This window comes from Scaptodrosophila lebanonensis, unplaced genomic scaffold, assembly GCF_003285725.1.
Source record: "Scaptodrosophila lebanonensis strain 11010-0011.00,11010-0021.00 unplaced genomic scaffold, SlebRS2 tig00000352-arrow-arrow-pilon, whole genome shotgun sequence".
Taxonomy (NCBI): Eukaryota; Metazoa; Arthropoda; class Insecta; order Diptera; family Drosophilidae; genus Scaptodrosophila; species Scaptodrosophila lebanonensis.
Window position 1 is genome coordinate 26,628 of NW_022060657.1, and position 15,000 is coordinate 41,627.

The 15,000-nt window shown below is 41.6% G+C and overlaps 1 long non-coding RNA gene across 1 annotated transcript; it reads left to right on the forward strand.

Annotated features, from left to right (window-relative positions):
• The first annotated feature begins 3,860 nt into the window (after window positions 1–3,860).
• On the forward strand, window positions 3,861–4,253 carry LOC115630189. Its single transcript, XR_003996057.1, has 2 exons — window positions 3,861–3,974; window positions 4,034–4,253. It is a non-coding gene; the product is annotated as an uncharacterized LOC115630189 (long non-coding RNA).
• Window positions 4,254–15,000: the final 10,747 nt, after the last annotated feature.

Below are 15,000 nucleotides of genomic sequence, written 5' to 3' on the forward strand. Positions count from 1 at the left end.
AGTTCGAAATTCCAAGAATTACGAGAGTGAGAAAAAATCGCGATTTGCATTGGAGAGGGGGGCGGGAGGGAAATTCCAAAATACACATTTGCGGGCAGCGCTTGAGCAGCGCTGCATCTATATATATAAAACAGTTTGTCCTGACTGACTGACTGACTGATTGATCAACGCACAGCCCAAGGTAAAGTCTAGGAAGCTGAAATTTGGACTCAAGTATCCTTTCATAGTCTAGCTGCCCACTAAGAAGGGATTTTGGAAAACTCGAGCTCCAAAGGGGGGAAAACAGGCTCCAATGTTTGTATGAAAAATCTACAGTTTTCATCTGATTAACTTCAAACTTTCAACTTCAAACAAGTTTGTATACTCTCAGAACAATTCCAAGAAAAACTGTATACTTGGTTTTTATACTCTGTACATGAAATGTACAAGAGTATATTAGGTTTGCGGGAGCTGAAAAATGTAACAGGCAGAAGGAGGCGTGGCAGACCCCACAAAGTATATATATTCTTGATCAGCATGACGAGACGAGTCGATCTAGCCCTGTCTGTCTGTCTGTCTGTCCGTCTGTCCGTCCGTATGAACACCTGGATCTCAGAGACTATAAGAGATAGAGACACCAAATTTTGCACAAAGATGCGTTATGTGTGTATTCTATACGAGTTTGTTTTATTTTTTTGATTTTCCCCCCCACTTCCCCCCTATGGGGGTTTTCCCGATTTTCCATTCGTATAATCGCCTATATCTCGGAGACTATAAGACCTAGGAACACCAAATTCAAATTTTAATCCAAGATGCCTTGTGTGAATACGAAGAAATTGTTTATTTTGGAATTCCCCTCCCTCCCCCCTCTACCCCACAAATCGTAACTCCCGTAATTCTTGGAATTTCGAACTAAATTTTGGAAATACCCCCAGTTGGTTAATATGTGTCCGTATGCCAAATTTCATTATGATAGACCGATTTAACAAGAAGTTATATTGTTAAATCGGTCGGCCATAAATATATTTGCTGATGCAGCGACTGTTGTTGATGTTGCTGTTTGGTTGACTGCGAAAATACTTACACAGACACGAATAGATGCGCATAGGCATACATACACTCACACAGACGCAATTGCTATGTAAATGTTCAATTATGCACCCTTTACGTGAGTTCAAATACCGAGAGAGGTAAAATCGATCAAATTTTTTTTTTTATTTTCTTAATTTTTTTATTTTCTATAATTATTGTAAACATATGTTCAGAGTATTTCAAAGTCGGGACACCCGACTTTAGCTTTTTACTTGTTTGATATTTTTTTGGGGCCCAAAATATGGGAGTTGTCCTGTAAAAAAAATATTGGGGCACAAAAGGAAACCGCGTCAACAGCTCACAGCCCAAACGGTAAAAGCTAGGATGCTGAAATTTGGGCTCAAGTATCCTATCATGGTGTAGATGCGCACTAAGAAGGGATTTTTGAAAATTCGAGCTCCAAAGGGGGGAAATGTAGCTCCAAAGTTTGGTGGAAAAATCCGCATTTTTCAACCGATCGACTTAAAACTTAGTTTCTAAAATCAATTAAAGAATACAAACAAAACTGCATACTTAGATTTGTGTTGGAGCTTGAATTATTGGGGTTTTAATATTTATTCACTATTTCAAATGAAAAGTTTGTGTTATAAATTTAGTCCGATCGATTTAAAATTTGGGTAATGTAATCTACGTAACTAAATCTACAACTTTGCATTCATGGATTTTCAAAATATGCATTTTACAAAAGCATGCAGAACAAACAATACAAAATATCAAACAGTTGGGGACAACTAAGTATACATACACACATACAAACATTGAAATAGCCAAAGCAAAATGTGAGACACTAATGTGTGAATGTCCATACATATGTGCACATCTACGTGTGTACATATGTATCTACATATGTATGTATGTACATTCGTCTTGCACTGACACAGCAAGAAATGTTAATTAATTGAAAATTATATAACATTTTTAAAAGTAATTTTTTCTTTGTTTAGTGCATTTGGCATTAATAACTTTATGCAGCAACAACAAATATCAAATAGTTGGGGACATCACATACACACACTCACACACACAACAAGCAACAGTTCGTGTCTATGTGTGCGGTTCTCTACGTACGGTTGAAAAAGTAAAGAGAAACATACATATGTATGTATGTATGCCTTTGTATGAATATAGCATGTATGTACATTCGCATTAATGTATACATTGGGCAATCGAACACAGTTGTTTGATTGTAAAAAAAATAATGCTCTAAAAACAACAACAACTGCAAGTCATTGGTTCGCTCTTCTTCTTTCGTTGTAACCATTTAATGTTAATTGCAAAGGCAAAACGCCAAAAGTTTACAGTTACCGTCGCTAGGCAACGACTGCGTAAGCGATAGTAAAGCAAAAACCGAATAACGGAGCTACGCATATTCTGCTTCGCATTGCGGGCAGATGTATGTATTTATATGATTTGTTCTTATTGATGTCAATAAATAATTAGATTTTGTTATTTAAATATTCTGCTTATTGCATTCAAACTTCGATATTTTGATGGTATCGGTGGCTTCAACTATCGAAAGTTTTACTCTAGCAAATTGAGATGAGAATTGTCAGTGCTTTTTGACACGGGTGCCGTGTTTCATATTCCGAGTTTGTGCGTGACCGTATTGACTCAATATGGCACGAAAAGACTCAAATGTGAATTTAGAATTATTCCCCTTTTTTGCACATAGTCTATCTTAAAACGTTGCGTTATATATAAAACAGTTTGTGCTGACTAATTGGTGATCAACGCACAGCCCAAACGGTAAAAGATGAAATTTGGACTCAAGTATCCATCATAGTGTAGGAGCACACTAAGAAAGGCTTTTGGAAAATTCTAGCTCCAAAGGGGGGAAAACGAGCTTTAAAAAATATTAGTTATAGTGGTCATGTTCGTTTAACCAAATAGTTTGGCAAGAACAAAAATGTAACGGACTACTGAATAATTTTTTGTCAAGAACATTATATTGAGCCGGGTTAAGACAAGCAATACCTGCTAGTCAAATATATTTATGGCTATAACTTCTTGTTAAAGACCTATTATGATGAAACTTGGCATACGGACACATAATAACTAACTGGAGGTATTTGCAAAATTTTAGTTAGAAATTCCAAGAATTACGGGAGTTAGAGGTAATCGCGATTTGCATTGGAGAGGGGGAGGTAGGGAAATTCTAAAAAACACATTTTCTGCGTATTCACAAAAGGCATCTTGGACTTTAAATTTAATATCCCTAGGTCCTATAGTGTTAGTTATAGCAAGGTCTATATTTTAAACATTAGGCTTCAAACAATAAACTATTTTTAAAAAGTGGGCGTGGTTATACGCTCATACCACCCATATACATATATTAAATGATATGTGAGTAAATCATGATGTCAGTGACACATTTGGAAAAAGTGACTTCTTGATTAGATTACAATATTTGTAAATATACCAAAAATACGACCTCAAAATGGAACAAAAACTTGGAAATTTTGGCCGATTCTATTTATTCTATTTATACATTTATACATAGTGTTCGTCATGCTGTTCTTACCCCAAATTTGCTATCGTTTTTAAAAGGGTTAGTTTGGCTTTTGATATATTCACGATGTTTTTAAAATTTTAAAGTGATCGCAGATTGCTGTACAGTGCTTTGGGGAAATCCCCACCTATTTGGGGGTATATGATGAACATTCCAATCGAATCACAATTCATTTCTCGATAAGTCACACTTCGAAACACTTCCTATAAATGAATATACACATGAAATTCTGGAATAAAGATAAAAAATTTGCTTAAAAAATGCAATTGCGGAACCGTGATGTCCCCCTAGTTATAGGAAAAGTATACACATACAACAATCCTAACTACAGGAATATCCAATTAGGATATGTATGTATAGGCCGATGTGCGGGATCCTGCCGGCTTAGTTAAATGTATAGTAAAACAGTCCACTTTCAATTTTTGCCCCTAATACCCGAACTGTTTTTTTCAGATATCACTATTGGAAAAAAATTTAAATATGCTTAACAAATGCTGCCCCAGAAGGAATGAGATCGCCAAAGCGAACGCAAAAAAACGGTCTTCGAGAACTTGAATTGGAAAACTGTCAACCACGTTTTGAATTACTTCTTCAGCAGCAAGCCCCTGTTTTTACCTTAAGTTTTCTAGTACAAGACTTATTAAACGGGTTGTTCCCTTTGGCGATGGGTTTATGATTAGTAGCTGAATGATTTGTCTATTGTTGATTTGTAAAAGCAAAGTCATCGAAGAAACTATAACAGAATTCCCAAGTGTGTCCTTGTACCCCAATGTACCCTTGAGTGAAAATAAAACAAGTAAAAAAGCTAAAGTCGGGTGTCCCGACTTTGAAATACTCTGTACTGTGTTTACAAAACCAATTAACAAAAAAGTTTTGATCGATTTTACCTCTTTTCGTATTCGAACTCACGCAAAGGGTGTATAATTGCACATTTGCATAGCAATTGCGTCTGTGTGAGTGTATGTATGCCTATGCGCATCTATTCGTGTCTGTGTAAACATGTGTGCAGTCAACCAAACAGCAACATCAACAACAGCCGCGGGCAGCGCTTGAGCTGCGCTGCAGCAGCAAATATATTTATGGCTATAACTTCTTGTTAAATCGGTCTATCATAGTGAAACTTGACATAGGGACACATATTAACAAACTGGGGGTATTTGCAAAATTTGAGTTCGAAATTCCAAGAATTACGAGAGTGAGAGAAAATCGCGATTTGCATTGGAGAGGGGGGCGGGAGGGAAATTCCAAAATACACATTTGCGGGCAGCGCTTGAGCAGCGCTGCATCTATATATATAAAACAGTTTGTCCTGACTGACTGACTGACTGATTGGTGATCAACGCACAGCCCAAGGTAAAGTCTAGGAAGCTGAAATTTGGACTCAAGTATCCTTTCATAGTCTAGCTGCCCACTAAGAAGGGATTTTGGAAAACTCGAGCTCCAAAGGGGGGAAAACAGGCTCCAATGTTTGTATGAAAAATCTACAGTTTTCATCTGATTAACTTCAAACTTTCAACTTCAAACAAGTTTGTATACTCTCAGAACAATTCCAAGAAAAACTGTATACTTGGTTTTTATACTCTGTACATGAAATGTACAAGAGTATATTAGGTTTGCGGGAGCTGAAAAATGTAACAGGCAGAAGGAGGCGTGGCAGACCCCACAAAGTATATATATTCTTGATCAGCATGACGAGACGAGTCGATCTAGCCCTGTCTGTCTGTCTGTCCGTCTGTCCGTCCGTATGAACACCTGGATCTCAGAGACTATAAGAGATAGAGACACCAAATTTTGCACAAAGATGCGTTATGTGTGTATTCTATACGAGTTTGTTTTATTTTTTTGATTTCCCCCATTTTCCATTCGTATAATCGCCTATATCTCGGAGACTATAAGACCTAGGAACACCAAATTTTAGTCCAAGATGCCTTGTGTGAATACGAAGAAATTGTTTATTTTGGAATTCCCCTCCCTCCCCCCTCTACCCCACAAATCGTAACTCCCGTAATTCTTGGAATTTCGAAATAAAATTCTGGAAATACCCCCAGTTGGTTATTATGTGTCCGTATGCCAAATTTCATTATGATAGACCGATTTAACAAGAAGTTATAGCCATAAATATATTTGCTGATGCAGCGCAGCTCAAGCGCTGCCCGCGGCTGTTGTTGATGTTGCTGTTTGGTTGACTGCGAAAATGCTTACACAGACACGAATAGATGCGCATAGGCATACATACACTCACACAGACGCAATTGCTATGCAAATGTGCAATTATACACCCTTTACGTGAGTTCGAATACGAAAAGAGGTAAAATCGATCAAAATATTTTTTGTTAATTGGTTTTGTAAACATATGTTCAGAGTATTTCAAAGTCGGGACACCCGACTTTAGCTTTTTTACTTGTTTGATATTTTTTTTGGGGCCCAAAATATGGGAGTTGTCCTGTAAAAAAAATATTGGGGCACAAAAGGAAACCGCGTCAACAGCTCACAGCCCAAACGGTAAAAGCTAGGATGCTGAAATTTGGGCTCAAGTATCCTATCATGGTGTAGATGCGCACTAAGAAGGGATTTTGGAAAATTCGAGCTCCAAAGGGGGGAAATGTAGCTCCAAAGTTTGTTTGAAAAATCCGCATTGTGTTGGAGCTTAAATTATTGCCGTTTTATTGGGGCACAAATGGAAACCGCGTCAACAGCCCACAGCCCACACGGTAAAAGCTAGGATGCTGAAATTTGGGCTCAAGTATCCTATCATGGTGTAGATGCGCACTAAGAAGGGATTTTATTGGGGTTTTAATATTTATTCACTATTTCAAATGAAATTTTTTGTTATAAATTTAGTCCGATCGATTTAAAATTTGGATAATGTAATCTACGTAACTAAATCTACAACTTTGCATTCATGGATTTTCAAAATATGCATTTTACAAAAGCATGCAGAAAAAACAATACAAAATATCAAACAGTTGGGGACAACTAAGTATACACACACACACACACACACACACAGGGCTGAGCTCAGGCTACTGTGGGGGTCACAGGTGGCGGATAGTGAACGGCCTGTGCAAACAGGCCAGCTGCGAATAACCAATAAGCAGTCCCCGACCAAGAGCAGCAAGGATGGAAAGTGCGTTTAAACGTGGGACATCCCGAGTAGCAGTGGCAAGACTGCAGACCCTAAAGAAGAACCGGCATACCAAGCCGAAATACCCACGAGCACACCAAATGGAGAAGCGGAAAAGCGGGTCCGAGGACCCATCAGGATCGACCCCAGTAAGATCCTGATTATGGTATACTGGGCAAACATGCAACACCTTGAACAGACGATATTAGGCTGGTGGGTGAGGTATTCTGTTACCAATATGGGCTGGAGTGGAATCTGGTCCAGACGGCTTTCAGGCTAATGCGTCACCTACCCCCGTCCCGTTAAAACCTGGCAAGCCTCGTAGAACGCTCTTGTAATCGTCCCGTTAAGTTGGGGTGTAGGGTCAGTTAAGGTTATCCTTCTGTCTAGCTCCCGGTCTGGCTCTGAACACATGCACTCATAAGGTCTTGTGTCAACCCTCGCATGGCCTCCCTGCATTGCAAAGATAACCATGGGACCAAATAAGGGTAACTACACAACGAATACAAGATAACGGCTACGAGTTGGGACCCAACAGCACAAAAATGGAAAAAAACAACAACAACAACACTGGCGGAAGTACAGATAGGCTCTAGCCCTCAGGCCGGCGCAAAGAGCGCAAAAGAGGCACTAACGGGAAGCCCGGGGCAAAACCCGTTCCAAAAAGCATCGAGGCTACCACGCTCCCCAGTACAAACCCTGCAGGTGCGGAGTATGGAAAGATCTCGGTCATCTCCTCCTGAACTAGAGAGCGAACCAATGCTAGTCCAGGTTCCGAAACAAGGGAGAGACCCTCTCACGAAGTTGGGGGAAAAAATCGGCGAGCTCAACGAAATGTTTGGTGGTGGGAGAAGGTCTATCCACCAACCAATGCGTGACCTGGTGGCGGTGATAACATCACTATACCAACAAATAGCTAGGGCCAAGGAGCCGCAAGCAGAGAAATCCGTGCGTACAAATGATAGGGGCACACAAACTGCCCGACAGCAAGAGGTACGCGGCACACCAAAAAGGCTAAGAGAAGAGGTAGAGAGACCTAGAAGAACACCTCCAAAAAAGACGAAAACTAACAGACAGGAGAACCAGGATAACACAGATGCAAGCATGCCGAAAAGAACACCGAAGCCAAAAACCGACAAAGCAAGCGGACCGAGTCAAGAGATGGAAAAGGCACCAACACAAGGAGGAAACAGCCAGGCAACCAACAAGTGGATACAAGTATCCAAAAAGCGAAGGAGACCGCCTAGGCCTGATGTCATGATTATCAAGCCGACGGAGAAACTGTCATTCGCAGATATTATCAGGAAGGTAAAAAGCGCCCCTGAATTGAAAACAGTAGGAGAAGAGGTCCATGCCGTACGGAAGACGCAAAAAGGAGAGCTGCTGCTCGAATTTAAGAGAGCAACCGATGTGACCACCGGACAACAACAGGAGCACATCAAAAGCATACTGCCCACTGAGGTCGAGGTCAGAATACTTACACAAGAAGCCACGTTCGAGCTAAGGTACCTCGATGAAGTGACTACGGAGGACGAAATACTCACCGCATGGTGGAACCAGATAGGTGACATACATGGCGAGGCCATCAAAGTAATCAGGGATGCTCCTGGTGGCACTAGGACGACCATAATCGTCATAGCGGAGAAACAGGCAAAAGAGGCAGAAGAGTTAGGCAAACTGCGAGTTGGATGGACAGTCTGCAGACTACTCAAAAGGACTACACCGACAAGATGCTACAAATGCCTTGACTTCGGGCATATGGCAAGAAACTGTAGAAGTCTCAAAGACTGGTCGAAGCACTGCTTCAAGTGCGGGGGACTTGACCACCTAGCCAAAGCGTGCCAAGGAGACCCACACTGCTTACTATGCAGAAACGACCCAAATGCCGACGCCAGGCATGTCACAGGAGGGCCTAAATGCCCCCACTATATATCAGCCGCAGGAAGGTCCTGAATAAACACAAATGAGGGTCCTTCAATTGAACTTAAACCACTGCGAGGCTGCCCAGGAGCTTCTAAAACAGATAGTGCGCGAGCAAAAAATCGACCTAGCAATCCTCAGCGAACACTACAGAGCGGATGACTCACAACGATGGACCACTAGCGGATGCAATAAAGCATCAATATGGACATGCGGCAAGTATCCACTTGAGAAGACGCACAGCGGCGAGGAAGGATACGTAAAAAGCACAGTGAACGGAATAACATACTACAGCTGTTACTACCCCCCCAGCATGCCGCTAGAGACGTACAGACATGCACTTGATAAGCTCGTCAAAGACGCGGAAGAAGTAAAGCCCATAGTTATCGCAGGCGACTTCAATGCATGGGCAGTCGAGTGGGGCTCAAATCGCACGAACCTCAGGGGAGAATACCTTCTTGAAGCGTTTGCAACCCTGGATGTAGCACTGCTCAACTACGGTGAAAAGGACACTTTCTCCAGAGGGGGGAGAAGGTCAAAGATCGACATAGCTTTCATCAGTTCTGCCCTACTACCCTCAACGGAATGGCACGTATCGGATGAATACACGCACAGTGACCACCAGGCAATAATAATTGAGATCCACAGACGACCCACGAGACGGAACCCAACAAATGGCACCCGACCCAATCCAGGATGGAGAGACACCACCTTCGACAAAGAGGCATTCAAACTGTCGATGGGTGAGTGTCACCTAATGGGTAGTGCGAGCAACAAAGCGACCATCCTGATGCGTTGCATTGCTGATGCCTGTAACGCGTCTATGGCCAAGAAAGGCCAACAGGCTAGAAGACAACCCGTTTACTGGTGGAACAGACAGATTGCCGACCTCCGCAAGAAATGCATACGTGCACGTCGAATATGCCAGAGAGCTAGAGGTCGCGAAAACTTTGTCGAACTTCAAGAAGAGTATAAGGCTGCGAGAGCCACCTTAAAAAAATCTATCACCCAAAGCAAAAGGAACTGCTACAGAGAGATGTGCGACGACGTTGAGAATAACCCATGGGGCACAGGGTACAAGCTGGTAATGAAAAAGCTAAGCAGCTTCCGTTCACCAGTCATAACATGCGCTACGAAGCTCAAGGCAATTGTGGAGGGACTCTTCCCCCAGAGGGCAGAAATTACATACTCAGTGGCAAGCTGTGAGGCCACAGAAAACATCCCAGGTGTCACTCTTGAAGAATTAGAGGCGGCGAGCAGAGGACTAAAACTAAAGAAAGCACCTGGGGTGGATGGAGTCCCAAACATTGCCCTCAGGACGGCCATCGAACATGAAGCTGAACTATTCCGAGAGACCTTCGACGCATGCATTAAGGAGAGGAAATTCCCCCGGATCTGGAAGAAGCAAAGAAGCTAATCCCAAAAGGAAATAGCGCCCAGGACCCGCAAAGCCCGCTCCACAGTAGATGCGATAGCAGCAGTTATACACACAGCGAAAGACGCCAAAAAGGAGTGCGGTGGCTCGAGGTAGAAAAAGAGTACTGCGCCATTATCACGCTGGACGTAAAAAATGCCTTTAACTCAGCAGACTGGGATGTCATTCTTGCAGCACTTGATGGGAAAAATGTACCAAAGTACCTAGTAGAGATCATTAGGGACTACCTTAACGACAGAGTGCTCCTGTACGACACAGACGAAGGCAGAAAGCATTATGCCGTGACAGCGGGTGTACCACAGGGATCAGTGTTAGACCCAATACTATGGAACATAATGTATGATGGCATACTTAGGCTGGAACTGCCCAAGAGGGCAGAAATCACTGGGTTCGCGGACGATATAGCAATAGTAGTGACGGGAAAACACCTTGACATACTGACAAGAATGTGTAACAAAACTGTAGCAATAGCTAGGAGCTGTATAGCAAGCATAGGACTGAAACTAGCTGACCACAAGACAGAGGTACTACTTGTAAGCAGCAGGAAAAAAGTAGAGTTCATAACAATAGAAGTAGGGAATGAACAGATCACCTCCAAAGCAGCAATCAAGTACCTGGGAGTCATGATAGACAACAGACTCAACTACAAGGAGCACCTCAAATATGTTGGAGGGCGGTGTGCTGGAGTAAGCAATGCCCTAGCACGAATAATGCCCAACCTTGGTGGACCGAGGCAAGACCGCTAGAGCTGCTGGCAGAGGCAGAAAAGCAGAGGTACCTTGGCAGAAGAACCGGCGTAACATACTCCCGGAGGCTAAGTGATGAGGCGATGGCAACATGGCAACACCGCTGGGACACATCCACCAAAGGAAGATGGACACACAAGCTGTTAGGAAACATAAAGGAGTGGATCGAAAGGAGACATGGGCAGGTCAACTACTATTTGGCCCAGCTGCTAACAGGACATGGATGTTTTCGCGCATACCTGCACAAATACAAGCATGACAACAACAACACTTGCCCGGAATGTGCAAGTTGCATAGAAGATGCAGAACACGTGTTCTTCCACTGTTCGCGATACGACCGCCAGCGGAACCACCTAGAAAGGGTAGTAGGGGCGCAGGTTACACATAGTACGGTAGTAAACCTGATGCTGGCATCCATCGAAAACTGGACTCATGTGTGCGACTTCGCCAGAGAAGTCATAAAGCGACAAAGGATGGCAGAAAAAGAAAGAGCGACAACCCTAGAGATCAGCACTCGCTGAATCACCACATGTTCTGGAGGATACGGATGATGGATAAGGATGGGGGTTTAGTACGTAGGCGCGAGCAAGCCAAAGAGTAAGTCTTGTCTCACATGCGAATCGTGCATATTGGTAGCTCGGGCTACCAATATCTTTCGAAGATTATCCAGCCTTTAGCTCGTATAGCTATAAAAAAAAAACACACACACACACACATACATACAAACAGCTGTTCGTGTAGTTGCGTGCAAACGATTGAAATAGCCAAAGCAAAATGTGAGACACTAATGTGTGAATGTCCATACATATGTGCACATCTATGTATGTACATATGTATCTACATATGTATGTATGTACATTCGTCTTGCACTGACAGAGCAAGAAATGTTAATTAATTGAAAATTATATAACATTTTTAATAGTAATTTTTATAGCCTGTACCCAAAGGGTGAAAGGCTATACTAGTTTTGTGCGCATGTATGTGGTCTCCAATATTTCCGTAGTGTCGAAAACAACCAAGAGACGACGTAGTATGTTTAACAGTTTTTAATATTATAGGTTTATTTAGATGTAATAACAATGATTGTTTGTGTGTGTGTATGTTTGTGTAATTATTATATATAAGTACTTTAATGAATAACTTTATATATATGTATGTAATTAGGCTTCCTATAACTGCCAAAACTGATACGTGCGTAGCTCACGAGATTCTGGCACTGACTGAATAATTGCTCGCTCTATTTTAGCATTTTGCTCTTCGTGCACTTCGCGTTGCACGTTCGGTTGCTTGCTCTTCTGGAACTTTCCCAATTCCTACATTCGGCCCTCCTGACGCGGGATTCGTCCCGAATTCCTTCATGTATTCTGCTACGGTAGAGGTTTTACAAGGACCTTCTCCATCTCCTACTTTCTCCACCTCATACCCTTTACTTTCTACTAGTTCCCTTACTACTTTTGTCCAATCGTCTGTCAGTTGTGCTTCCTTTAACCGATGCATCACACTATCTGTCAAAACAAAACATGAAACTCGGCTTAATGCATCCACATGTCTCATTTTTGTGCCTGAGCGGTGTTCTATTTCATAATCAAAATCTTGTAAAAACATAGCCCATCGCGCTTCTCTCAACGGAACCTCTTTCTTTTTCATTGTCATGGCAAACGCATTACAATCAGTTACGATTTTGAATTTTGTTCCCAAGACATACACGCGCCACTTTGTTAAAGCTCCTGTAACTGCCAAAACTTCGTGTTCATATGAATGGTATTTTTCTTCACAAGGCTTTGTCTTACGGCTCATGTACATAACTGGATGAAACAAATTATCTCCTGAGTTCCTCTGCAACAAAACTGCCCCAAACCCAAATCTAGATGCATCCGTATGAATTTCTGTTGCCAATTGTGGGTTATATAACATCAATACTGGTTTACTTGTCAACGCCACCTTTAACTGTTCAAATGCTACAAGCTGCAATTCCTTAAATTCAAATTTCGAGTCCTTCCTGAGTATATCCGACAATGGTTTCGCAATCACTGCATATTTCTCAAAAAATTTCCTAAAATACGATGTCAATCCAAGAAAACGCTGTACATCTCTTTATACCCTGTACCCGTAGGGTAAAAAGGGTATATTAGGTTTGTGCAAAGTATGTAACATACAGAAGGAAGCATCTCCGACCCCATAAAATATATATATTCTGAATCAGCATGACGAGAGAAATCGATCTAGACATGTCCGTCCGTCTGTCCGTCTGGATGAACGCAAGGATCTCAGAAACTATAAAAGCTAGAATAACCAAAGTTGGCATCCAGATTCTCCTAGGTCCGAGTAAGGACGAGTTTATTTTTTTTTTTTTTTAATTTCCCCCCCCCCCCCTTCCCCCGCTACAGAATTTCGTCAATAGCGTCCACATTTCAAATGCTACCTCAACCAAACTTTGCACACATAATTTATATATAATTGTCTACTGTTGTTTAAAATTTAATCGAATTCGGTCAATTCTGTGAAAAGCTATTAGCGAAACAAATTCTCTACAGTACAACCCCCACAAACTGCAGCAACAAGGTCGCTCTTCTTCTTCCTCTTTTTGCTGCTGCTATGGGCGCATATAACTCAGTGACGGAAGTTTACCTGGGTACAGGGTATTACACTGTCGGGCTTGCTCGACTGTAGCGTTCTCTCTTGTTTATCGTGTGGTATTGTAAAATTTGCTACCGCATTCGTTTTCTCCTCACTTGGCCTAATAGTGCTGTTTTCTATAATGTACCCTAAGAAGTTAACCTTCTTCTGCAAAACCTGACATTTACTCCAATTAATTCTCAACCCATTCCTTGCCGCAACTTCAAGTACTTTTTGCAATTTCTGCAACCCTTCATCAACATCCTTACTAGGTATGATAATATCATCCATATACACGATTGCATCACCATTATTAATTAATTCGCGCATAACAGACATAATAAACCGAGTGAACACTGCGGGAGAATTTAAAATGCCAAACGGTACATACAAAAATTCATACTGCCCTTTCTGTGTTACAAAGGATGTATATTTATGCGACTCTGTCTCAACTGGTACGTGGAAATAACCATTAGTCAAATCCAACGTAGTAAAAATGTGAGCCCCTTGTAACTTCTCTATAACGCTGTCCATTTGTACCATTGGAAAGTTATCGCGCACTATATTTTCATTCAATTTACGATAATCACAGCAATGCCGATTCTTTCCGTTTTTTCTTTGCCACCAGTACAATAGATGAAGCATATTCTGAAGTACTCGGCTTTATAATTTTCTCCGCGGGCCATTCTTCTATTTGGTCATCGACTATTTGCTGCTCACTAAACGCTAAACGCCTGGCATGTTGGTAAACTGGCAACTCATCTGTCAGACATATTTTCATTTTTACTGGACAATTTATATTTCTCTTCGGATTATACTCATTTATCATTCGCTTCACGTCGCTCTTTTGCATCTCTGATAAATCTGTATCTACAAGTCCTTTAAAAATAACCCTTGAGTGCACTACAGACTTCAATTCTAGTCCGGAAGAGGTAAATATGCTTACTGGCTTTACTTTATCCTGAACAAGGTTAGTTAATTTTTCTTGCTTTGGTTGTACTTGAACTTTACATTGGGACACCGAAAACATTTAAACTCATTTCTTGGACAATCTTTTCGTAGATGCGACTCATCTCCACACTTGAAACATTTCTTAACTGGTTCTGAACCTTTTCCTGAGTCTTTCTCGTTTCTGTCGACCTGCGAGCCATAATTGGTTAACTGCTTAAATGGTCCTCGCATTTTCTGATACGTTTCGATCTGCATCTTCAACTGCCTCATGTTTCTAGCCTGATACAAAATTGCTTTATTTGCTCTCGAGTCTGGAATACCATTTATAAAATATTCTATTAAGCTTTCATTTCCAAATCAATCCATCAGAGAATACAAATACTCATGCAATGTTTCGCACTTCTTCTGATGACGTCTATTAAGCTTGCGATGTATTTCTGCTGATGACACCCTTACACCAAATTCATCGCACAATGCGGATTTCAAAGAACTCCAATTTCGAATATCGCGCTGGCTACGTATAAACAAATTTGCTGCACCGCTAAGTAACTGCTTTGCATAAATGAACAACTGTAACTGACTCCACTCTACCGTGAGTGCACATTCCTCCAGTTCTTCTATCCACTGA